This window comes from Marmota flaviventris, chromosome 3 (assembly GCF_047511675.1).
Source record: "Marmota flaviventris isolate mMarFla1 chromosome 3, mMarFla1.hap1, whole genome shotgun sequence".
NCBI classification, from domain to species: Eukaryota; Metazoa; Chordata; class Mammalia; order Rodentia; family Sciuridae; genus Marmota; species Marmota flaviventris.
This window is the reverse complement of record NC_092500.1, coordinates 94,645,245-94,656,148: the sequence shown is the minus strand read 5'-3', so window position 1 is coordinate 94,656,148 and position 10,904 is coordinate 94,645,245. Positions and strand designations below refer to the sequence as shown.

The 10,904-nt window shown below is 36.6% G+C and overlaps 1 pseudogene; it reads right to left on the bottom strand.

The window, feature by feature from the left end:
* Positions 1 to 10,125: 10,125 nt before the first annotated feature.
* On the bottom strand, positions 10,126 to 10,696 carry LOC114108340 (Golgi apparatus membrane protein TVP23 homolog B pseudogene; annotated as a pseudogene).
* Between the last annotated feature and the right edge of the window lie 208 nt (positions 10,697 to 10,904).

The window sequence follows — 10,904 nt, the reverse complement described above, 5'->3', positions numbered from 1 at the left end:
GTGTGCCTCAGCACCCGGCTTTTCCTGTGGATTTACACCATCCACCTTATGGTATATTGTATGGCAACTTTAGGAAACAAATATACTATGTTAAGCCCCAGAAGGGATACAAAGTATAATTATTCATTTGCAAAATTTTTTTGAGTACCAGTTTATTCCAGATACTCTTGCTAAGTGTTAGAGAGGTAAGAAACAAAACCAGATATGGTCTCTGCCTCCATGCACTTCCCTTCTAGATGGGGAGAAATATTAAACGAGAATGTCATAAAAGTATGAACTGACTTCTATGTAGGGTTTGCCATTATTTTGGTGTGTGAGGCTTTAAGTGTATATAATGGGAAAACAATCAAGGAAGAAGGCCCAGACAGACATCCCTGAAGAAACAGCAATTGAAGTGAGCTCTGAAGGAAAAATGTACTTATCTAAATGAGGGGTAGGGAAGGTGTGGTGTGAGAGGGAATACCCGAGGCAGAAAAAGAGCACATACAAAGGCCCGAGGTAGGAATGAATCTGGTATGTTGGAGGAACAAAAACCCAAGTGTGGGAGGCAGAGGGAACACAGTGCAGGATGACACAGGGAGACAGAGGGGCCAAGTGTGCTGCATAGGCCACGCCAAGAATTTGACCTTTATTTGTCCATTCTAAGAGAACGGACGAGAAAAGCAAGGGATACGAGCTTTGTTCCAAGGGAACAGATGGTGGCTAATGGTGGGTTTTTCTGCATGAGTATGTCCTGATATGTCCAGATCATTCTGGATCCTGACACCTGGGGAAGAGACGCTACAGTTAGTCTTTGTTGCTGAAATCTGGAAGCATGACCACACTGAAAACCTGGGTGACTGCAGCTTTAGTAATATGCAGTAGAAGCACTGCAACTAAGCAACACCCATTGCCCCAAAAGCTTGAAAATGGCAAAGGAAATTGTGATGGTTTGTTTGATGCGTTAAGTTGACTAGACAGAATTTTGTAGACAGGAGTAACATCCATAATCATTTGACTTCAAATAAAAAAGATAATTGTTGATAATCTAGGTGGGCCTGATCCAATCAGGTGAAAGGCCTTAAGAGCAGAGCTGAGGCTTCCCTGAAGAATTCTACCTCTTAATCCATATGCAACAAAATGAAATTAAACCCCTATCTCTCACCATGCACAAAACTTAACTCAAAATGGATCAAGGACCTAGGAATTAAACCAGAGACTCTGCATCTAATAGAAGAAAAAGTAGGCCCTAATCTCCATCATGTGGGAATAGAACCCAACTTCCTTAATACGACTCCTATAGCACAAGAATTAAAACCAAGAATCAATAAATGGGATGGATTCAAACTAAAAGTTTTTTCTCAGCAAAAGAAACAATCTGTGAGGTGAACAGAGAGCCCACATCCTGGGAGCAAATTTTTACCCCTCACACATCAGAGTTCTAATCTCTAGGGTATATAAAGAACTCAAAAAGCTAAACACCAAAAACAAACAAACAAAAACAAATAATCCACTTGACAAATGGGCCAAAGACCTGAACAGACACTTCTCAGAAGAGGATACACAATCAATCAACAAATATATGGAAAAAATGCTCCGCATCTCTAGCAACCAGAGAAATGCAAATCAAAACTACTCTAAGATATCATCTCACTTTAGTCAGAATGGCAGCCATTATGAAGTCAAACAACAACAAGTTTTGACAAGGATGTGGGGGAAAAGGTACACTCATACATTGCTGGTGGGACTGCAAATTGGTGCAGCCCTTTTGGAAAGCAATATGGAGAATCCTTGGAAATCTGGGATTGGAACCACCATTTGACCCAGCTATTCCTCTCCTCAGTCTATACCCAAAGGACTTAAAAACAGCATACTCCAGGGACACAGCCACATCAATGTTTATAGCAGCACATTCACAATAGCTAAACTGTGGAGCCAAACTAGATATCTTTCAGTGGATGAATGGATACAAAAAAAAAAATGTGGTATATATACACAATGGAATTTTACTCAGCATTAAAAAAGAACAAAATCATGGCATTTGCAGGTAAATGGATGGCATTGGAGAAGATAATGCTAAGTGAAGTTAGCCAATCAAAAAAAATGCAGAATGTTTTTTCTGATATAAAGGGGGTGACTCATAATGGGGTAGGGAGGGAGAGCATGGGAGGATTAGATTAATTCTAGATAGGGAAGAGGGTAGAAGGGAAAGGGAGGGGGCAGGGGATTAGCAAGGATGGTAGAATATGATGGTCATCATTATACAAAGTACATGTATGAAGACTTGAATTGCGTGTCAACATACCTTATATACAAACAGAGATGTGAAAAATTGTGGTATATATGTGTATTAAGAATTATAATGCAAAAGAGACACAGAAATGAAGGCAAGAGTCAGGTTGATGAAGCACCTGCCAGTGGTCTCTGGAATAGCTGGGGGTCAAGAGGTAAGCAGAACACTGAATTTCCCACAGTGGATGCAGATTCAAATCAGAGAAATACAAGTTTGTGGCTGTTATTTTGAAAGTGTGTTAGCATTCAGGGTGCTACCCCTGTGGCTGAATGCATGCTTCATGGGTTTAGCAGATGCTTGGCGGTGGGAAGGGTAGAGGTGAGCCTAGGCTCTAGTTGCTACTTATGGCTGTACTACACTTTTTCTAGAAATATTTCTCTTAGTTCTTTCTGCTGGTGACTTCTATCATCTAGACAAGGAAAATTGAAAAGCAAAACTCAGAATCTTTATTGAATTGGACTTAGACTGCCATCTTGTGGATATTTAGCCTCATCATCTAGTGCCAGCAAAAACACTGTACATAAAAGTACACATAAATATCTTTTTGCAAATTGACAATGAAATTTTACATATTTATGGTGTACAATATAATGCTTTGATATATAAGCCTTTTGCAACAGATAAATCAAGCTACTTAATATACGTATTACCCCACATGCTTATCATTTATTTTTGTAGGAAAAACACTTAAAATCTACTCGCAATTTTCAAATACATAGTATACTGTTTTTAACTTTTGCAGTATAATTTACAATAGATTTATTGAATTTATTCCTCCTGTAAAACAACAAATTTTGTGTTCTTTGACCACCATCTCTCTAACCCCCGACACTGGCTTCTGGTAACCACTGTTCTACTTTCTGTTTCTGTGAGTTTGATACGATTTATACCCCACATATAAGTGAGAATATGTGATATTTACCATTTTTTGCCTGACTTATTTCACTTAACACTATGTTCTTCAGGTACATCCACAGTCACAAACGACAAAATTTCCTTCTTTTCAGACTGAATAATACTCCATCATATGTATTTTTCACATTTTCTTTATTTGTTGATGAACAATTAAATTAATTCCATATCTTGATTATAGTAAATAATCTTACAATAAACACTGAAGTGAGATGTCCCCTTGACATACTGAATTCATTTCTTTTGGATATATACCCAGTAGTGAGACTGTTGGGTCATTATGACCGTTATATTTTTAATTTTCTGAGGACCCTCCACTGCCTTCCATAATGGCTATACAATTTCTATTTAATTATTTATATAATATTTATATATTTAATTATTTAAATATTTATAATATTTAAATAATTATTAAAAATTATTTTTAAAATTATTTAAATATTTATAATATTTAATTATTTCTATAATAATTTCTATTCCCACCAGCAGCTACACATGCATTCTTAAAAATATTGAAACTGGAAGAGACTTTAGATTATTCACCACATGACCTAATTTTACAAAAGAAAACACTTGAAGTTGAGAGGGGAAAAATGACTGGTCACCACGGTATTTTCATTTGGCCAATCTGATGCACCATTTTGATACATCACTGTGCTCCTTCAAAGCCCAGTAAAGGAATAAGACACAGATTGGACAGACCCTGAGACTTGGAGTGAAAGTAAAGATAGGATGAGACTCAGAACTGGGATGAGGCTAAAAAAATGGTTCTTTGTATTTATTACAAAATTAGCATTTTAAAGTTGGTGTTCCCTTTCTGTTCTCTCTGCTTCCAAGAGGCAACTCTTTATCTGTTTCTAACTCTCTCATTGTTACTACTATAAATTTAAATAATAGGCTTATGCTTTTATTTAAACACTATTTATTACCTTCTTATTACAAAAGATGAGGCTGTAAATTACACATTAGGCTACTTTCCCTATATATTTTCATTCCTTGAATTATCTATTTTATTTTTAGATCTCTCATTGATCATCTTTGTAATTTCAATAACATAGTTCTATCATCTTTAGTTGTTTTTTTTTTTTTTTTTTTTTTGAATCTCTGCTTATTTAGGATGAGTGTCCTTATCCTGCTCACTACTTTTCCTTCCTCTCTCAGTCAGTCAGCCACAATTTTTCTTCTGTGTTCTCTGGTTTGTCTACATTAACATTCTATTCACCTGCCATATATAAACCTATGGATTTCCCATATGTAGATTCTAAAAGAAAAACTAACAACCAGCAGTTAAAGTATTACATTTATATACATTTTTGTTTTCCAAGCAAAGTCAAGTAGTATGTTTAGAAAATATTTTCTTCTCCATTCAACATCTATCTACATTTCTGGTGTGCTCAGTGGAACTTCTTTCTAGCTTCGTGTTCAAATGGACTCTCTCTTTCACTCCCTCTCGTTGCACTTCATCAGTTACTTGGTTTTGCAAAGTTTGTGTTTTGTTTGTTTATTTCTCACTTGATTTTTCATTTTTTCTTTTTTTTTTCTTTTGCAATATAATAACATGACTTTGTCATGGTCTCAAGTTCATCTAGCATTGCAATTACCTGATCTTGCACCAATACTGGGGAGACATCACCAGAATCTCTGTCCTAGTGACTGATTGTTGTCCAGGTGTTTGGCAGAGCTGTGTCTTCCTAGACACAATGTTTTCTTGGATTACATATGTGTGGTTTTTTTCTTGAAATGTTTACAATTAATTATCTTTTTATCCTGTGTGCCTTAAAATTTACAAAGTTTTAAAAAATTTATCCTACTCAGCAGTCAGTGAAGCTTTTTCTGCTGAAAACTTGTACTTGTTAGGGATCACCCACCTCTGCTGTTTCTTTGAGATATCCTCTCTCTTCCATTCTATTGTCTCTGAGTTTCTAAATCTTTTCTAGTTCTCTTATATTTTCTCTCAGATTCCTCTTTATCATTTTGCTTATATTTTGGGGTGTTTCTGTGACTATTTGCCTATCATTCTATTGAGTTTTTCCTGTTCTACTCTTAATCTCTTTACTTTTTCCGGCATGCTTTTTTTTCTTAAGATCCTGGTCGTGGACACATAATTCTCTTGGATACTTGAATTCTTACTTTTTCCTCCCACTGCAGTATTTTTTTTCTTTTTTCCTTTCTTTTTATTTAGGATGGTAGTTTATCTCATATATTTGGTCATTTTAGGGTTTTTCTTCTCAAATTTAAGAATGAAGGGTGGGGATGTAGTAGAGTCCTGGCCCAGCTATATTGGATCCAGTATTGGTTTCCAATTGGTTGTTCCACTGAATGGAAATTCTGATCGGGAGTTCTGTTTATGCACTTAAGCTTGTGGAACAGCAAGCATACAAAACTTTTAAATGTGAAGATGTGGAATTGGCTGTTGGGTGGGGCCCCCAAAAGTCAGAATGAGTGACTTTACTCTGGGGTGTGTTAACATTCATTAGAGATGGCTTGCAAACGTCAGCAATGAGGGAAGTGGAGAGGGGAATGTAATTGGCACACCTCTTGTCGGTTTATATATTCAATAAATTCTCCTGTTTTCAGGCTCCAGACCAATCCCTCCATCTGAGCCCAGAAGCATACTAGGATTCTAGTTGGCACATTATGGCATCCCCAGCCCCCACTCAACCTCATGATGGAATATCCCAGGGAATAACTTCCTCTTCCATAGTTTATCACTATACTCCCATCTGTGTTCTGCTTTCTGGAGATTTATTGAAATCTGTTGTCTATTGGTTATCTCTGATTTCCTGATTTTTTTCCCCTTTGGTGACTTTTGAAGTGTTTCAGTGTGTTCTGAGAGGAACAGGATATAAATGTGTGTACCAAATCCAGCATCTTGAACAATTTGGTAGATTTTCTTTGATGTTAAAATGTTCTGTTTCATTGGTGCTTGTGTGGTTTTCTGATTCTCACTAAAGTACTCTTTTCTTCATCTTCCAAAAATGATATTGACTTCATGACATGCTAATTATTACACACCTACACTTTAGAGTAGGGGTTTATAAGGGAACTTGGAGATAGTTTCTTGCTCTTTGCAATCAATAAATTGTGGGTTAGCTGAGAACTGAGGACCTCTAGGTGTTCTGGAATATAACATGCACTATTTGCTATACAAAGAAACCAAAAAGAGAGGGTTGGAATATCTTTCAGGTAGCCAATCATGAATTTCTGTCCCATTATCCCATAAATCAACAGCATATTTAGAGCCAATAAATTCCTAATCTTCCAGATTTCCCCATTTCCCAAGATAATTTATTAATTAACATTTATACACATATCCATTCTATATATATAAATCCTTGCTCTAAGCCAGGCATCATGCACTATGTTAAGTACCTAAGACATCTCCACTCCCTCTGGGACCTTCTGGTGGAGGTAGAAAGACTGGCACAAAGGGATAATGCCTAAATCAGCCTGCAGTTGAGAGGGAGAAAGAGGAAGCATATTGTGCTTCAGACCCCAAGCTGTTCGGTAAATGCAGGGTCTGCAAATCTTAACTGCTTCTAGAGGCCATTAGGTGGCGGAACTAGGTGTGGCTGGCTGAGTGGGACTAGATGTGGCACTGTGCTGAAGAGCACAGGCTTCACTTTTCAGGGCATCTCTGTGCAGTGGCAACTGGGAATTTAAACCCCATATTGTTAGATTATCAGAAGAGGAATAAAACATGAATTTTAATATTAATTATGAGAAGGAATATGGTGAGAAGAGTTTTTAATTTAAAAAAAATGTATCCATAGCATTACAAAAGATGAGTATATGTAATCTTCAGATGCATTTAAATTAGTTCATGATCAATAAATGCACATTGGATTCTCAATTTATCTACTATAGGCCACAAGAAATACACACAGGGATGAGATTAATATCTTCCCAATTTCAGTAGTCATGGCACTGAGAAGAAGCAAAACAAGTTGGAGTCAAGGCATCTGCAATATTCATTTTGTCTCAAGTAAAAGTACATCAGAGTTAGAATAGCCCTTGTGCAATATTATTTTTTCTAGGCAACTAACTGTACCTGAAGCTACAAGTAAGTGATTTGTCACTGAGTTTTCAAAAGAACTAGTCTCTGAAACATCTCCTCTGGTTTTTAATTTCTTGCGAAAATCTGTTGATGTATAGTTCATCTCTAAAACTCTTTGGGAGGGGTCATTTCAGATACCAATGGAACAAAAGAACATTCTGGAAGAGTGTCCAAACACCCACCCACCTCAGTGCATGAGGTTTTCACAGACAAGGGTGTACTTTGGCTCTTCCCAAAAGTAGTGAGTGTAAGGGTCTCATCATTTTAGAAGACATGATGTTAGTAGGACAGTTTAATATGAAAGGTGACAGTTGAAATGATGGCTTATGAATGACAGAATGTTAATGTAGAATGTTATCCCAGATGAACTGGAATAATTAGTAGTTTTTTACTAACAATTTATATGTGCTTGTCACATTAGGAACAGGAAGTAAATTGGATACTCCTTTGTTGCCACAGACCTGTCCTAAACTTCGCAGTACTGCCATGCATTACTCGCATGTTGTCTGTCCACCCTGTTAGAACATAAGCTCCAAGAGGACAGGGAATTTGCCTTTGTTCATTGTCATAACCATCCCAGCACCTAGAAAGATACCTGGAAATGGGAACCGGATGAATATTTCTTGGGTAATAAATACATGAACAAATAAATGAGACCATTATTTGCTTGCATGAATAGTTGCCAAGATAAATATGGTGCAAGCTGAGGTCTCCCTGGTTACAGAAATGCTGTTATTTGTTTATAAACTGCAGTTGCCAGTTGAATCACCTGCTGTGATTTTTTGTCTACTTTAGTTGACAGAAGGACCTGCTAAGAAGATACTGTGCTGAGTTATATAACTTTGGTCCTCTACTCCAAGTCTCCTTTGCACACCTCCTTATGGGACTCTGCCGCAGGGACACCCATAAGTATGGTTTGGGTTCCCCTTGGATTCTTTTGAAGAGCGGGCACTGGAAGCTGCCTGAGCACCTAAGACAGTCGGGGATATTCCTGTCCTTGGCAGCAGCAGCCCCAGCAACAATTTCCCCCTCCTGGCAGTGGCAGTTAGTGGGTTCTGGTTTCCACAGGATCATCCTGCTTCTTTCTGCCTTCCCCCTACCACTGTCTGCAGAGGCTTCAGTGGCAGCCAGGCAGAGACCTCTGCTCATGGTCTAGTCGGATCTGGATCTGGCTTCCCCAAATTCCCTCCCTTTATTCTACTTTCCCTAGGGGTAGAAACTGCTTCTGGACGTTATCTCTTTATTACCTCAATGTTCCCCTTTTGTATTTTCAGCCCTCTAACACATATTTAGCCAAGACTTTAATATTGATTATAATTAATGTAGAATAAATCCCTGTGTTAAAATAATTAGCATGCTTTCTAGTTTTCTCTAGTGGACTGTGATGGATAAAGATTCTCATCATATTCTTTATCCTTTAGCTGTGTGTTTCTATAAATTTTGCATTTACAGCTCTAATAACTTTAATCACAGACTTATAGGGCTTCTTTTAATTTGATTTTAACTTCAAGTCTTTTTAAATTTAAAAATGTTTTTCTGATGGTGAGACTCACAAAACCAATAGTGGTGTGGACAGAATGTAAATGTCATATTCTGCTTTTAAAGTCCCCTCTTTATAAATATGCAGTCTCCAATAAACCCCCCAATGGTTCATGATTTCGAAGAGGATCCCTTTCTATGATATTGAAGCGGAGAAAAACTTTCTATAGGTTTATAATTCCTTTTTTTTTTTGCTTTGTGAACAATAGAGTTTATATAAATATAAAATTGTTCACCTCCTAAGCTACCACTCCACAAAGACTCAACAAAACAAAACATATTTTAACAAAGTACAAATACACTTATAACAATCTGCTGATTAAGACTCCAACAAAGTTCACAGTACCTATAATGGAACTTACAGATTTTTATAATATTTTTAGATTGGTTTACAGTTACATATGTTCCCTTGTTTTAAGAAATATCATTAATACAAATGTATGAATTACAACATCCCTGTTACAGCAAAAAATAGATTCATAACATAAAATGTCTTTTAGGCATTTATTATGCCAAGTATTTAAATGATTATTCTTAATGTAACATAATAATAATATTAATTTAGTTATAAAAGATAAGATTTTATTAGCCTAAGGACCACCTAAGAGTTTCCAGGAAGTTCCAAAGTAAAATCTGTCTAGCTTTTAAATGAAATAAATAGAATAGCAGCAATCCCTGGGTATCCCTTAAATGTAAACTGTGAAGATTCTTCTTATATTAACTGGGCCTTAAGTAAATGATATGTTAGAGCATAAAAATATAAACAGAAATTTTGAGACTAGCTAATAATACTGGCCTGAATTTTGTTTTTACTTGTGCGTATGTCAGGTAAGAAATCTCATCACTAAGTATATATTAAAAATTAACAATTATTTCTAACTTTTCTAACTCATTTACAAGCCAAGTGCTCACTCTTACCATTGAATCAAATCTTATTTCTGAAAATAACCTACAGAAATAGTATGTAAATACATAGATCTTTGAAATAGACTAAAAGCATCCTCCCATGTTCTATGGATCAAGATGTGATGATCTCTATAACATATGTAAGTGAACACATTAACTTGGGATACACTGACACATTATTGTAGGCATACATATGTGTACCATAAAGTAAATTCTAACAATGTTTCTAGTGACAGCATACTTTCTAGCACTGCTAGAGAAAGAAAATAAAAACTTAGTATGAAAACTATGTTTTATTTTTTAAACAAAGTTTTTAAGTGGAAAAATAAATCCAATTCTCTTCTTGCAATTGAACTGAGTTCTAAACAGTTCATAGTCAAAAGTCTCTTCACTTGTTCTCCAATGATACATAAGATTTCTGTCTATTCCAGAAGTCTCATCATCTCCAATTATGCTTTCCAAGATACAAGGTAGCCATGCTGGTTAAATTCTTCCCGATGCCCACTTCACACCTGATGTAACTTCACAGGTTGGTACCTTGAGCACCACACCCATGATAACCACAGCCAGCCACTTTGAAGGGGAAGAGAGCACAGAAGGCAAATATCACCCATTGCACTGGACAGGCTGTAACTACTGACCAAAAGATTCCTGATCCAGCCTCTGAAATTGATTTATTCTCTAAAGAAGTTGCCTTCCTAGACTCAAACACTCAATAACTATTTCTGTCCTCATCAATATGATCCCACCATGAATCTACCTCTGATAGTCTTTACTGCTCAAAAGTCATATGAGAACATCAAGATATTTGTCACCATACAGGCAATAGAGCCGCTGCTGAGCAATTCATAGAAAAGAGAGACTGCAATGGCACCGACTCCAAAGAACAAAAGGAAAAATGATGCCCCTAGATGTCTGGTTTTTGATCTTCTTGGTTGATTAGTTGTCTCTCCTTTTGCATCAAACAGTGAAACACTTTTGGTGTCATCATTGCTATCCTGTGACAACATGGTGGCCCTGAGTCAGACCCTATAGGTTTGTAATTCTATTCTCACACAGGTACAATGCTTTTAAATATGTTTAAATGTTTTTTCATGTTGAATAATATGAGTAGCTTTCAAGAGGACCAAGTCCCAACAGTCACTTGCATGGTTCATTCAGTTCTGCTCACTGCAAGAGGACATTGACACACGGAGGTTGGAGTTTGCTGTGTGAGAA